Here is a 17,033-nt window from a genome sequence, read left to right as displayed (position 1 = left end):
AAGGAGTACCCAGGACAAGCTCATCAGATTCTTTACTGTGATTAGACATACCTGAGAGTCTGCAAGGACAATGTAAAATTTCTTCTAAAGATGTAAAATTTCTGCCACAATTGGCAGAACAGAGCATCAGAGAGGAGAGAGATGAAGAGAGAGATCTGTGGAGGGTCCCCTTGTAGATTTGGTCTGTCCATGTGTATCAGGAAATTACTTGAAGCTGGGGAAAGAACCACCTGAAAAAAATTTGACACTGTCCTAACTGGATTCACAAGGCATTGCAAATAGTGCCTTTTCCCACCAGCTAGACTGTAAAACCTCAACATTCGTGGGGCACTGTGTAGAGTACACAGAGCTTGTTTTAGTAATGCGGAATAATTAGCCCCAGACTGAGCGTGCTCACCCCACCTAACAAATTCCAAACCCAAGACTCAAGAGTATTAAACTGTTTCTAAGTAATTTAATTGCATTTCTAAACAAATCTCAAGAATATTTGTAGAAATAAAAGAATATTCAGCACTTAAGAAGGTAACATTTACGTCTGATACCCAACCAATTACAGGCGTGCAGAGAACGAGGAAGATACAATTCATTATGAGAAAATAAACTAATCATTCCGAACCAAACCCTGAACTGCCCCAGATGTTACAATTAGCAAACAAGGACACCATTAAAGTTTGAATGAATTAATCAATTAATCAATTAATCAATGAATTAATCAATCATTTTTTTTAATAGGAAGTATCATGCTTTTAGGAGAAACATCACCATCTGGTGGTATTTTCAGGTATTGCCGGTAAAGATGTTTGAAACAGGAAGTATGGTTTTTCTCAGGGTTTACAAATACTTGTATAAATAATTACAATTTCATGTGTAAATAAACAGTTGAACAATTGTATACTATTTATACAATTTGTATTCAAACACTTATATAGCTTTCATATATATATTATTTTCTATGTATGCACATATATAATTATATATGAATATTTAGAATGTAAATTGAAGATACAACTAATAAATAGACTTTCTGAAATAGTTGACATTCATAATCTAATGAGAAAGGCATTGTCTTATTTATAGCAAAAGTAGTATTCTTAAATGCGATTTGTCCTATTATAGCCACTCTCTAGCCTATTACCTAGCTTTTTATTCTTCATATAAGTGATTTCTATCTATTAACAGTTTTTTTTGTTTTTTTTTTTTTGAGACAGAGTCTTGCTCTGTTGCCCGGGCTAGAGTGCCGTGGCGTCAGCCTAGCTCACAGCAACCTCAAACTCCTGGGCTCAAGCGACCCTTCTGCCTCAGCCTCCCAAGTAGCTGGAACTACAGGCATGCACCACCATGCCCGGCTAATTTTTCATATATATATTTTTAGTTGTCCAGATCATTTCTTTCTATTTTTTTAGTAGAGACAGGGTCTCGCTCTTGCTCAGGCTGGTCTTGAACTCCTGACCTTGAGCGATCTACCCACCTTGGCCTCCCAGAGTGCTAGGATTACAGGCGTGAGCCACCGCGCCCAGCCTATTAACAGTTTTATATATGAATTTAGCTGTCTATTATGTGTCTTTGGCTATTAAAAAGTAAACTTTCTGAGATTTTTTCTCTTCCCACTGCATCCTCATTACTTAGAATAATCTTTGGCATGTGGTAAGCATTCAATAAACGAGTTTAAATAATTAATTTACATTCACTGAATGAGTTTACTGAGTCCTGAGATTTTAACGATCAGATACAATTAATACATACGCAAAATATATCCATCCATTTGTCGTGCAGCTATGGGTATATGTTATAATACCAAACCCATTATATACTAAGTTTTACACAGGTCAGGTGTCAACTATATTGGCCAATTTTAGTTTCTAATTAGGCAACTCTTGATTTGGCCATTAGATGTTAGACAATATAGCATAAAAATTAAAAGCACAGCCTTTGGAGACAGTGGGATCAGACCCTTACTCTACCTCCCTACTTGCTGTGTACGTTGATAACGCCAATCTATCAGACAACAGAAACTACTCTGGAATTTTCATCAGAGATACTTTAATATGAGTATTTGGTTACCCTGGGGATAGAAGTCTTAAAAAGCCAAAAGAGAAATTGATCCCTCAAAAAAATGAGCAAAAGCAGGAAGACACTACCACCTTAAGGCTGAAAATACAACAGACGAGACTGTGTTGCAGAAAGCCAGGAATCAGAGATGCCTGGTGGAAGAGGAGAGCATCATACCAGTTGGTACCATGGGCAGAGGGGCCATCAGGTGTGAGCTGAAGCCATACAGAATGCACAGCTGCTGGCAGAGATGCAACTGAGGTAGAGAGAGGAAAAGGGAGAAATATCCTGCCATGCTCCTTTCTACTTCTCTCCAATCACCTGCTCTTGCATCAATGCAATAGCCAAAAGCCATATAGCAAGGAAATCTGGAAAACAGAGTTTGCAGGAGTTGTTCTCTACGCTCCAGTTATGCATCTTTAAGTTGCCTGAATGACTTTTTGTCTTCCATCTTTGCATAAGAGTCTTCCCACAAGCTTTCTCTTATTCTGGCATAACCTTCCTTCCCCTCTTCACTTGGTTACCTTCTCCACCTCATTCAGATTTTGCTTTCCCTGTCACTGCCTCAAGAAGCTTCTTCTGATTCTTCAGACTAGGTTAAGTTTTTTGTCACACATGATCTCAGAAAGTGTACTACATCCCTTAAAATTGTATCAGCATTTGTGGTTATAAACTTATTTGCACACTTATGTGGAGAATGTCTTTCTTTCTGCTAGGTGGCATGCTCCATGCGGTCAGTCTTCCTCACTGTGGATCTTCAAAACCCAGCACAAAGTTGGCACTCTGTATGTGTTTGGTGGACGGTGTTTCCCTATCCAGATTTTCATCCCTATTCTTGAAATGGGATTTGGATTCAAGTTTCACAGGCAAACTAAAGGCAGCCTTGAATTCCAATATCAAACTCTAGGACGTGTGGAGGTATAAAATCATCACTTAAATCAGCTTATTTAAATTTCACAAGGAAAAGCCCCAAACAACTTCTCAGCTCCATACAGTCTTTTCTCCAAAAATCCCAACTAAAGAACTCAACTCTATTCAATTCAAATTCAAAGATAATTTTGAAATCTCTCTTAGGGTTCTCCAGAGAAATAGAACCAATAGGATGTGTTTGTGTTTGTGTGTGTGTGTGTAAACACACACATATGCATAAAGAGATTTATTATGTACACACACATATATGTACATAAAGAGATTTAGTATAAGAAATTGACTTATGTGATTATGGAGAATGACAATTGCTGAGACCTGCAGCTGGCAATCTGGAGACCAAAGACAGCTGATGGCAGAATTCCAGTCTAAACACTGGCAGACTCAAGACCTCTGATGTTTCATCCTCAGTTTAAAAGCAGGAAAAAAATCAGATATTCCAGCTCAAAGGCAGTCAGTTAGGAAGAATTTCCTCTTAGTTACAGGAGGGTTAACATTTTTGCTATATTGGGACCTTCAACTGACTGAAAGAGGCTCACCCACATTAGGGAGGTCAACCTACTTTACTCAATCTACCCATTCAAATGTTCATCCCATCCAGAAGCACCCTCACAGACACACCCAGGACAATGTTTGACTTAATGTCAGGGCACTCCATGGCCCAGTAAAGTTGATACATGAAAGTCATCATCCCGGTTCTGGCCTTTTTCATCTTGACACACATATGCATCTCCTTAAACCACACTTAATCTCTGAATAGACAATAGCAAGGCCATCATTCCACAAACCATGATACAACTACTCTACATTCAACCGAAAAGGCACTAACCTCTTCCCCAAAAGAGGAGGTAAAGTTCTTGAGTTATGTTTACTCTTCTTGATACTTTGTAACTCAAATACTATTATGTAAAATTAACAATACTTCAATACTCTGCTATGAAGTCAATGTCTTATGTTAACATGATAAAGGGATAATAGACGGAGGAAAATGATGATATTTTCTTATATGCACAAATATATTCATAACAAAATACGGAGGAAACACTCATGACAGTTACGGTCCTCATTTCAATAACAGTCACATGGTCACACACAGCATTGATAACTACCTTCCTCCACTACCCATTCTGTATTCCATTTGCCTTCAACAAGCACCTCAGCAGGTGATGGTTCGTTAGCTGGTATGGTGAAACCTTAATTCCTGAAGAGTCTAGGATATTAGTAGTTATGCCTGGATTGAGTTGTTATACTTTTCCATTGACCTTAATCACTGGATATGGTAATACTAGGGGATACTTTCAAGGATCTGCTGCATGCCAGGTGAACTCTTCCTTAAATTCATCGTGGAGTAGTAGTCCAATTTCCCCTTGATAATCAGAACCAATCACCCCAGCCAGCAGAGTAACTTCCTTCTTAGCCTATTGATTCGGATGCAGAAAGAGCCCAAAATGGCCATGCAGAAGTTTTAACTTCCAGCTCACTGGAATCATTTCTGTGTCTCTGGTAGCAGTATTCCCCTCTGTGGAACTCAGAATTATAGGTCAGGAGACCATAAGGTCATGGGAACAGGAAGCCAAAAATTTCCTAGTGGATCACTAGGGGATAATAACGAGTGGTGCCCTCTCATTTCCACCCCTTGATTTCTGGACTCATGAATGCTGGCTATGGGACAAACAGCACCATATACTAGATATTGGTTCAAACAATACACAGCCTTCTTGAAAATCTTTCCCCAGCTCTACAAGGTATTTCCACCTAGCTGGCACTGTAACTGAGTTTTCAAGAGTCTATTACACAGTTCTATGAAGCCAGCTGCTGCAGGCTGATGGGGAACAGTGAATTTCACAAGCATGGGTGTTCATTGTCATACTGTATTCACCATGAAGTGAGTTCCTTAACCAGAAGCAATACCATGTGGAATACGGTGAGGGATAATGCATTCTCTAAGCATACAGAGGATAGTTTGGCAGAAGAACTGCATGTAGCTAAAGCAAATCTGTATCCAGGATAAGTGCCTATTTCAGAAAAAACAAAACACTGCCCCTTCCATGATGGAAGAATTTCAATGTAATCAGTATGTGACCAGGTAACTGGCTGATCGCCCCAGGGAATAGTGCTATATTGGGGGCTCAGTGTTAGTCTCTGCTGTTGACAGATTGGGCACTTAGCAGTAGTCACAGCCAGGTTGACCTTGGTGAGTGGAAGTCCATGTTGCTGAGCCCATGCATGACCTCCATTCCTGTTAGCATGGCCACTTTGTTCATGATCCCAGTTGGCAATGACAGAAATGGCTGGGGAAAGAGTCTGACAGGTATCAGCAGAACAAGTCACCCTATTCACTTCATCATTAAAATCCTACTCTGCTGAGGTCACCCTTGGGTACGTATCCATATAGGACATAAATATCTTCACATTTTTTTGTGCATTCAGAGATCTATCCACATATCTCTTCCCCAAATTTCCTTGTCACTGATGTTCCTTTTAAGTCCCTGACCATCCAAGCAAACCACTGTGACATCCCGTGAATTGGTATGCATATGGTCATTTCTCCTTACAAACAAAATGAGCAATCAGGTAGATGGCTCAAATTTATGCCCATAGAGAGGATTTTTCTACTCCACTATTCTTACAGAAATGTCTCTGAAGTGGGCTGTAGTGCTCTAACGGTTCTCATTTGGGTGCTGCGTTCCTATTGTACAGAAACATTTGTAAATCAATCCCAAGTGCTGCAGTTTGAATATCTGTGCCCCTTCTCAAATTCATGCTGAAATTTAATCCCCAATGCAACAGTATTAAGGTGGGGCCTTTAGAAGATGATTAGGCCTTGTGAACTCTGACCTCATGAATGGATTCATGCCCTCTAAAAGGGCTGGAGGTGATTAGCGAAGCCATCTTTTGTCCTTCTGCCCTTCTACCATGTGAAGACATAGTGCTTTTTTCTTCCAGAAGACACAGCACCAAAAAAACATCTTGGAAGCAGAGACCAACCCTCATTAGACACTGAACCTACTGATGCCTTGATCTTAAACTCCCAGCTTCCAGAACTGTGAGAAATAAATTTCTATTCTTTATAAGTATCAGGTATTTTTTTAATAGCAGCATAAACAGACTTGGACCTTGAGTCTTATCTTCCTCTGTCAATGGCTCTTAGAAAACTTCTCAAAAGGCCACAGGGACAGGCTGCAAGAGAGATGACAATACAGCAGCACTGAGGACCTTGGGCACTTGGTTCACTACTTCATGTAACTTACTTGAGCCCTTAGAGTCTGCTAGGGCCCAGGTGTGTATATGCCACTTTCACTTGATTATGGCGTGCTATTGTAAACACTTAACTTTATGGAATGATGGGTCAAATACCCACCAGTTCCCGATGAGCAGCTCAGGTCATAAATTGGTTGCCCATGGTTAAGCATTCAGCCTCTACAAAGGGCCAGTAGTAGGCCAAGAACTGTTTCGCCCACACACAAATAGTACTTACACACAGAGATGGCATGGCAGGCATTGCTCCAAAATCCTAAGAGCCTGCTCTGTGATTCACCTATAGGGGCCTGCCAAAGGCTCCAAACAAAATCTCTATCTGTCCCCATCACTTCAAGTACCCTTTGATCTGTTGGGGCATGGGGCTTAAATGTCAGAGGAGCTTGCACAGAAGCCTGAATTTGTTATAGAGGCTTCTTTTGTCCTGAGCTACTCAAAACTATAATAACGGCTTTTGGATTGCCAACTAAATGAGCTGGAGTAATACACCAAATGAGAGATATGTTGCCGCTAAAGAGGTCCACTAGGTGTTATGCTTCTTCTTTGGTTCTAGGCAGGGCCAGATGCAACAAATTATCCTTAACGTTAGAAGAAATTCCTCAACATGCCCCATAGCACTGGGCCCCTAGATAATAAAAATGAAGTAAAAGGACCCTGGATTTTTTTTGGATTTCTTTTCCACCCTCTGGAACACACGTGTTTTACCAATAAGTTTAAAATAGTTTCTACTTCTCGTTCACTAGGTTCAATCAGCATGTCATCAATGTTATGGACTCATAAGATATCTTGTGCAAGGGAAAGGCAATCAAGATTCTTACAAACTAAATTATAATGTAGGTCTGGAGAGTTGATATGCCCTTGAGGTAGGACAGTGAAGGTATATTGCTGGCCCTCCCAGCTGAAAGCAAACTGCTTCTGATGGTCCTTATTGACAAAAATGGCTAGAAAAGAATTTGCCAAATCAACAGCAGCATATCAAATATCAAGGGATATGTTAATTTGCTCAAGCAATGAAACCACATCTGGTAGAGCAGCTGCAAATGGAGTCACCACCTTGTTACACTTACAATAATACACTATCAAGGTTCATCTCTTTTCTGCTCAAGCCAAGTAGGTATAGTTAATGGGGATGTGGTAGAAATGACTATGCTTGCATTTTTCTAGCCCCTCTTGGTAGCACTAATCTTTGCAATTCTTCAAGGAATTGCTTTTGGTTTGTTATTTTCCTAGGTAGAGGCAGTTCTAGTGTCTTCTACTTGGCTCTCCTGCCATAATAGCCCTCACACCACAAATGAGCGAACAAGTCTTGAGATTCTGCCAGTTGCAGAGTATGCCTATTTCAATCATGAATTCCAGAACTAGAGAAATAACCACAGGCTGGGTTGCGGGACACACTGACCCCACCGTGAAGAGGATCTGAGCTGAAACATTCTTGATCACCTGACTTCCATCAGCCCCTACTCTGACTAGTTTACCACAGCTATGTTTTGGATCTTCTGTTAATAGAATTGAGGTGAATCCACAGCTACCAGCCAGTAGTGCCAAGAGGATCTGATTATATCCTTTTTCTTAATGCATAGCTACCCTGGGAAAAGGTCATAGGTCACTTTGGGGAAGGCTGGGAGAAAGATTAACAATGTAAATTTTTGGCAGCGTACCAGGGTCCTTCTTCAGGGAGATACGACCTCCTCTTCATTCAGTGGGTTCTGGAGCTATAAACCGGTCCAGTCTGGGAATTGACTGAGGGACAGTGACTCTTTGCTTTATGATTCTGGTTAGATTTTTGTTCATTGACCTAGAATCTCTCTGCTTATACAAATCAAGTGAGAATGTATTATGCTTCCTATTTATTTCACTTCTAGAAACACCATGATCAACTAGCCAATGCCATAGGTGTGAGTCAGACTATTCTGATTCTGGCCTTGCTTCTTCTGTCCATTACAGTAACCACTCCCACGTTACCTTTGGTGGTTGAATGCCACCACTTGTCCCCTGCTACCTCAAGATCCAATTATGTCTGTTGCAACATTTTCCAATTCAGTGACAGTGGGCTGTCATTAAAGACTCCTGAATGTAGGATACAGAGAAAGTAGATGATGACTTTGTATCCCACATGTGTTGAGGGAAAGAATAGTACTAGTAGTTCAGAGTCAAATTGGTATTTCCTTTCTATCACCCTTGACATATGGCCATTCCTTTAGTTATATTTTTCTATCTCATGGGTACTTCTCAGCTTCATTTTTTACAACATTGCTTGGACACTAAATCTGTAATCTCACCTAGATATTAACTTTAGTTTCGTTGGAAGTTCCCTTACCTAGCTGTCAGCCATTGTCCTGACAGGTTTAACCCTGAAGTTCGCCAAAGCCTACATTCTAAATTTCAAGTCTTTGTTTGGGACCATTTCGGGACCTTTCTAATTTGAGTCCACACTTCCTTTCTCCTGCAACACTAGTCACCAACCTCACACACTTTCTCCATTCCAGCCACACTAAACTTTTCTTTATTTTTCTTTCTGCATGGATCCATTCATGCCGTGGTGACTTTACACATGCTCTCTTGTTTGCATGAAAACCAAGTCCTCAGTTTTTCAAACACTTGTCTCTTCAGGCACTCACAACTTCCACATATATATCTCCCAACTTCTAGCACGGTGCATATTATGTGGTATATGCAATGAATACTTGCTTAGTGAAAAGCACAGGAGAAAATAGTAGCTTTTAAGAGAGAGATAATGAGTCCATATTTATACCCCATTGGTCCTGAAATGACTCTGTGTCATCCACAAGGAAGTGGATAGCAAGAAATCGGAAAGGAGTTTCTTGATACCAGGAGGGAGGTGAGGCTTATAGCAGCATGTACCTGTTTGAAGCTGATTCTGAAAAGAGAATATCCAATTTACATCACAAAGTACATGAGTCTTCTTTTCCTTTGCCCCCCACACCTTGTTTCATCTAGAAACCATACAGTACTACTTGCAAGACAAGTAAACCCACACACGGAAGGATATCTTCAAAGTGTCATAATTGGAGAACAAGTAGGAGATCTTCAAATTCAAACTAAAGAAAGAATCCTCACCTGCCCACCTTGGATTTTTTCATATTCAAGTGGGACCAGTTTTCAAAAACAATGAAAATTCTTTCTTTTTTCCTCACTTTCCATTGACATTCCACATGGATCTTGCTCTCAAATCTCTGCTGACTTATAAGTCAAAGATCAAATTCTTGTTGGGCAAATCAAGAGTATATATTTCTGTATTCAAGGAAAATTAACACATGGAGTGGATTTTCCATAAGTCAAAATTGCCATGTTAGGCAACCTTGGAGAAAAGCATTATTGTATGATCAATAAATTGTATGTATCCATGTCTACCATTTCACAATCCAGGATGAGATTCCACATTTCTCCTCATGAATAAGCCTGCTGAATTTTATGTCTTGTCTCATGGAAGTAGCCTTTCATCAGCAACACAGCCACTACCAAGCCCTACAATGAGCAAACCACACACCAATTTTCTTATGTTCTTATTAGACATTCCAAAACAGAATCTTTATCCAGCAATGTAGTCAATTTGTTAGTTTCCTCTATCTGAATTGGATATACCCATATTTCAAATAAAGAAACTGCCTCCCAGGGTCAGAGTGTGCTGGCATATGAATGTACTGAACCAACCAAACATCTGATGTTCAGAGACAAGTAAAAACAGCAAAACATTTCTTTTTGTTGTTGTCATGACCAATGAAAAACTCTGGTTTTAGAGGACTACCTAGATCACAGATTCTAACATGAAAAGACATCTGGAAACCAATGAGGCACACTGTGAAGAGAAACAATAAATTAAGCCTAACCAAGAGCAATGTGAGTCCCCAGAAGCAAAACTATACAGGAATGGGCTTCTCCACTGGAAGAACATATGGGAATCAGGAATCAAGGCAGGAGGTGCCTCTGATGAAAAGGATGTGGGAGTCCTCAGTTCCCTAATAACTGTGGGAAGATGTCATAAAGATGGTTTTATAGTAAGAAGAACCATTCCCTGTTTCCCCCACAGCCATGAAGACTGGTCATTTGGCTTAAATTTCAAAGGCTACACACAATTCTTTAGAAATCCAGGGAGGAACTTTGCTAAATAATGGTCAAGGATGCTAAATAAGAATGCATTTGTAGCAGCAGGAGCAAATGTTGGAGGCTACTTTATGCTATCACACAAGGATCATGAAACTATTAAGGATATCCCTGTTTGAATGAATTTCTAGTCTCTTAACAAAAGAATTTCCACATGGCATCTATTAGTCAATTGGTTTATCAAATCCCACAGATTTTTCAGTAAGGATGACTTTTTTCCTCCATTTTATTATAAGAGCAACAACTTTTAAAAAAATATGCATTTTTTTGCACAATTTTGACCTCCAAGGAACTCTTCTAGGTACTTTTGTGAAGGACTATGATATTGACTACTGAGTAACTAAGGTGAACACTAACAGAGTTTTCAAACCTCCCCCCATTAAAAAATGTTAATGAACATTTTATACCACAATCAGATAGTCTGTTTACAGAAGCAGCTATTCTGCTTGTTAGTAGTTTGAAGTCTCTCATACATTAGCATCACAGGTAATGGTATTCTTGATAAAAAAATGTAATGAAAAATTAGTTCCCTGATACTCTGCTTTCATTACTTTTGTATACCTACTCCATGAAATATTTTGGGATTTCCCATCTGTGTACACTCAAAACCAGCTTAGTGACCATGTTTGAGCTTCCCATCTGATTAAACAAGCCAATCACTTTGACTTGGGTTGTTTCCTTAATTGACCAGTTATTTATTTGACATCACTGAACAACTGAGGTAAAAGCTGAATGACTATGCATACAAACACAAACTCTGGGTACACAGTGGCCACTCATATACAACCCTCCCCAGCCGTGTGACACTTATGTTTATTCAAACTCAGTTCTGCTTTAGGTCAAGTGGCTGTTGACACAGAAGCCCACATTCATTTATCTTACGTTGACTGAGTACCCACCATGTCCTGGATCCATGAGATCCGTGGTGAGCCAAAAGACCATCCATTCCTAGGTCATCTCCTCTCTTGCTCATCCCTGTCATTTTGCCATCTTCTGTTTCGTAACAGAAGAAATGTCCTCTTCATTTGAATATACAGCCCTGGTCTTCGTCAGTCATACATTGGTCAGTCTGTCCCCCTGAAGAACCAGCCCCTGCTAAGGTGATGTGATCTACACCACCTCAAAACCCCATGTCCTACTTTCTCTCTGCTATATACCATGCCTCCCAGCCTGAGGGTGCAGAACCATGGGTATTCCTACAGTTCTGAAGAAAACCTGCTTTCCCAGCAGGCATTAGAAGAAAGAGGAGATTTGTGTCTAGTTCAGTAAATTTGATCTTTTCACACCAATATATGAATTGTTGTGTTTGTAAAGTTATGGTGTCATCCATTGTCAGGGGAAAGGGGCTTCTGAGAATTTCTTCTACTCCCTTATTTTTTCATGCAAAGAACTCAGTTATCAAGTGGTTAAGTGTCCTTGTTCACATAGAATTTGCTTGGAAATCTAAAATCAGTGAAAAAAGTAGAGATAAAATCTAAGCATAACTCATATCTAGAGTCTAATTCATTATTATGAAAACAAAAGTTTAATTATAGTGATAAATTATTATTATTCTAAAGGGTCAAGCTTCCTTAGATTTTTTTCTGTTACTTCACTTAGGAAAATAACTATAATTTCTTCTTTAAAATACCAAAATTAACAAAAGTATTATTAATTCTCTGGGAACCAGGGGAAAAAAGAGACTAGAACATAATCCTCTGTAAGCATGTGTAGTTAATATATTTTTAGCATCTATAAGGAAGTGAGTTTTTTTTTTCTTGGACAAAAGAGTCTGTATGATATAATCTGTTTCCACTTTTTTAATAAAAAATATGTTAGAGTTTTAACACTTTTACCTTCTTTCTATTTCTAAAATTGTCCGTAGGCAATGTGATTTTTGTAAAATGGACTAACAGTCCAAAATCATTTGCAGCCAATACCTAATTCTAAACCTGATGTTCTGGAGAAATGTGTGGCCTGAACCATGCCAGAATGTCTTATTTTATGTTTAAATGGTCACAGATTTAATAATGGGCTACAAAAAAGGATTGCATTTAACTACATCCTTTACTTTTCAAGCACTCATCCAAGCATGTACAAACACAGGGGAATGCCATACGCTTTAAATCCATGAGCATCATGGAAAAGGCCCACTCTGGGTTCTGTACACATTAACAAATTATGTCCCATTAGGTCAATGCAGAAATTAATTGTGGGATTCTTTTCAAATCCGCATTGTTTCCTGGCTCTGTTGCGGGCCACTCAATTAGACACCTCTCAAGACCTTTGTGCTGGACTAAACGCAGCTAATTGTTCCATTTCTGCATGGAGTGATTCATCTCCCAGATGTCTCAGACCTTTCAGCAGCCCTGCTCCACCAATATCTCGACATATGAAAATAAAGGCATTTGGGACCCGGCTGAGGGGAGTGATTGGGGAGCAAATAGAGCAGGGCATTCTTTATCCCTGCCCTTTGGTATGATTAATCTTCAGTGAGAAAGGACTCCTGAATCATTCTCTTGACAGGACACCCCCCTTTCCCTATCTGGCTCTCCATGTGAGGAGCGATGGATGAATGCTTCCTTTTTTCCCTTCCTCCAGGTGCAGCCCTATTCACACTTGAGCCTGACAGCACATAATAGAACAGTTTCTACTTGCCCGTTGCCTCAGCTCTGTATTCTTTTCTCCTCCGATGTTTCTCATTTGTTCACATCCTGGTGACAGAGCCAGTCAAATTGAAAATGCATGAAAACCCAAAGACAGTCATTTATTTCCTTGGAGCACTCATGTGTGTGTATGTGTGTGTGTGCGCATGTGTGTGCACACATTTTCTTACATGAAACATGGCTTCAGAGTAAATCTGTAGAGAATGATCCTTACATCTCTAAATGATTGGGCTAGCTTGAATTTTTTACTTTGATTTTGAATTTTTGTTTTGTCTTGGCCTTTTTTCCTCAACTCTTTCCTTTACCCATAGCAAAGAGTGTCATTTATTCATTGTAACAGCTGAGTATGTAATAACAGATGTTCTGGAATAGAGGGAGGTGTCCAGACCCACTATCTATGTGGTACCATCCATATTTAAAGGGGCCAATAACTTATCATTATCAAATTTGTGTTTTATGTTGAACAAGGTTGGCACAAATCTTCCTATCTAAAATGAGATGAGAAATTGGTACTTACAACAATGTTTTAACCTTAAATGGATCCATATGAGAATCAGGCTGGCCCTACCAAAAATGATTAAGCTAAACATTGCTCTTAGTTTTAGTTCTCTGAATACAGACACTGAGACCAGTGTGTGAGTACATGTAGTTCACTTAGGAGGTGATCGCAGGAAGTGAGTTAGGAATGATTCAAGAAAGGAAGAAAAGGAAGCCTATATATCGGAAGGAAGTCTTGCGTGCATTATCAAGCCAGTTACTGCTGTGGGCAGCTGGAGTTCAGATTCGATGGGGAACTCCAAGAAGCCCCACAGAACATGCAACTCAAGAGTTATTTCATCTGCAGTACAAAGAAGGTGGAGCATTTATACACTAACATCCATCAGTCGGTAGTTGAGGGCTGCCCCCAAGAGACTACTTAACCCCAGGCAATATAGATTTTGATCACCAAATAGTCTTTAGGCAAATTGGTGGAGATGCGGCTATTGAAGAGCTGCCAGGTAGCATTAGGACGGCAGGGCACCAGCAATGTTTGTCCCTTCATTGCACTTTCTGAAACTTCAGCAGGAATGATCACTGGCTTTACGCTAATTATTGGAATCCTGCACTGCTATAGCATCTATATAAACCCCTGCCTTTGAAATGCATGGGGTCTTTGACTCTTCATTTTGTTATGTTGACATTTCTGATTTCCCTTCTCCATCTCTTACATAACTAGACATCAGTATGGCTAATTAGCCTGAGATCACAACTCTAGGAGAACTTATTCATCTGTTTATTTTTGCAAGTTCAGCACAAATATTTTTTCCCTGAACTATTCGAAAGTAATACGCTAACTGATGATCCAACACTTTTGAATATTTTAGTTTATTTTATACCAACAAGGACTTCTCTTAACCACATAACATAATCACAACACACCCATCAAAATCAGGAGATTAACATGGGTGCATCTCTACCATTTAATCCTGAGATTCCATTCAAGTTGTACCAGTTGTCTCAGTGACAACCTTTAGGGTAAAAGAATTCATTTCATAAAGAATCATACTTACTTTGTGGTTGTCATATCTCTTCAGTCTTTTCCAACCTGTACAAGTTTCTCAACAATTTCTTAACTTTTTAAATGTTGAAATTTATGTTGTAGAATGCCCCTTAATTTGGATTTGGGTTGGTTTTTTTTTTCTTCATGATTAAATTTAAGTCATGCATCACTGGCAGAAATATCACAGATCTAATGCTGTATTCTTCTCATTATTTCATACTCGCGACATAATTTTTATTTATCTCATTACTGGTGATGTTAACTGCTGATGATCATTTGGTTAAAGTGGTGTCTGGCAGCCTTCTGCACTGTAAAGTTGTACTATTTTCACTTTTGTAATTAAGAATTTTTTTTTTTTTTTTTTTTTGAGACAGAGCCTCACTCTGTTGCCCTGGCTAGAGTGAGTGCCGTGGCAATAGCCTAGCTCACAGCAACCTCAAACTCCTGGGCTCAAGCGATCCTACTGCCTCAGCCTCCAGAGTCGCTGGGACTACAGGCATGCGCCACCATGCCCAGCTAATTTTTTCTATATATTTTTTTAGTTGTCTAGATCATTTCTTTCTATTTTTAGTGGAAACGGCATCTTGGTCTTGCTCAGGCTGGTTTCGAACTCCTGAGCTCAAACAATCCGCCCGCCTTGGCCTCCCAGAGTGCTAGGATTACAGGCGTGAGCCACCGCGCCCAGCCTAATTAAGAAATATTTTGAGGAGAAATACTTTGAACTTTTGTAAATAACTCACTAGTCATCAAACTCTCAATTATCTATCAATTTATGTACTTATACACATCAGAATATTCTCATGAATTCTTATTTGATTTATTGGTTCATAATCTTTATTATCCTATACATTGTGATGCTCAACTTGTCTCAGCTTTGGGAGCAGGACCCTCTCTTAGCTGGCTTGCTTGTCCTTTTGACATGTCCTCGTCAGTCTTTGAGCACTTCCTAGGAAGACTTAAAGTTGAGTAGCCCATTCAATAGTGAAGTAATAGATGACACCCAACAAACGATATTTCACTAAGATAAGACAGAAGAATAGTACTCAACCTATCCCCATTACCACAAAGAGGAGAACAATGAGGAGAAAACCAAATCCATGACATGAGTGGTTTAATTGAGACATAAGGCAGCTTCTGTCAGTAGTTACTACATATTGGCATACCAATCTCCCACACTCAACATCTTGAAGTAGCGAATAGATTTTAATCTTTCTGGATTTACTTAGATGTAAAATTCCATAAAGATTAAAATCTATAGACTATTTTGATTCAAAGATCCCAAAAGATCACAGTAATATTAGGTTATTAAGTATGAAATGTCTGATTTCCTTAAGTACTATGTTTGACAGCTGATATCTCTGACATTTCACTTTTACACTTCTTGTTTTATTTTTTATTGTGAAGGTACATCCTTAGTCTTTCAAGAACATTTTTTGACATGTGATTATCTTTCAAAAATTTTTAAAGCGATTTGTGTGAAACCATGAGTAAGTCAAGATTTTATGTTATTTTTGAATATGAGTTCCATCATGGTAACAATGCAGCACAGACAGCTTGAAATATGAACAAAGTGTTTGGGAAGGCTGTGGCTAATGAATGCCCAGTACATCAATGGTTTGAGAAGTTCCATTCTGGTGATTTTAATCTTGAAAATGAGCCATGTGGGTGATCTGAGACTAAGGTGGATAATGATGAGCTGAAAGCTATAGTGGAAGCGAATCCATGTCAACCTACACGTGAATTAGCAGCAAAATTTGATGTTACTATTCCAACAATATTGGACCATTTGAAACAAATTGGTAAGGTAAAGAAGCTGGATAGATGGGTTCCACATGAATTAAATGAGCATCAGAAGAGAAATCATCTTGAAGCTTGCCTTTCTTTGCTGTCATGACATAAAAGAGAATCATTTCTACACCATACTGTTATGTGTGATGAAAAATTGATTCTTTTTGACAATCTTAAGCTTTCAACACAATAGTTGGATAAAGAGGAAGTGCTGAAACACAGTCCAAAACCAAATATTTATCAAAATATGCTAATGGTGTCTGTTTGGTGGTCCAGCAATGGTATTATCCACTATAGCTTCACGAAACCTGGTTGATTGATTACAGCAGATGTGTACTGCAACCAACTGGATGAAATTTGAAGATGCTTGTGATTAAGCAGCTGAGATTGGTCAATAGAGACAAGCCAATCCTCTTGCAAGACAATACTCAATCACATGTCGCACAAACAACACTGCTCAAACTACAGAAGCTGGACTCCAAAATTCGCTGTCATCCCCCATATTCACCAGACCTTGCACCAACTGACTACCACTTCTTACAGGATTTGGACCACTTTGTTCAAGGAAAAATATTCAATTCTCAACAAGCTGTGGAAAACACCTTTCACAACTTTATCGCCACTTGCCCTCCAGGCTTCACTGCTGCTGGCATAAACAAGCTACTTTTAAGATGGCAAAACTGCGTCGATATTTTAGGCACATA

Source organism: Propithecus coquereli, unplaced genomic scaffold (genome assembly GCF_000956105.1).
Source record: "Propithecus coquereli isolate 6110/MARCELLA unplaced genomic scaffold, Pcoq_1.0 Scaffold139, whole genome shotgun sequence".
In the NCBI taxonomy this organism is placed as follows: domain Eukaryota; kingdom Metazoa; phylum Chordata; class Mammalia; order Primates; family Indriidae; genus Propithecus; species Propithecus coquereli.
This window is presented reverse-complemented; position numbering follows the sequence as displayed.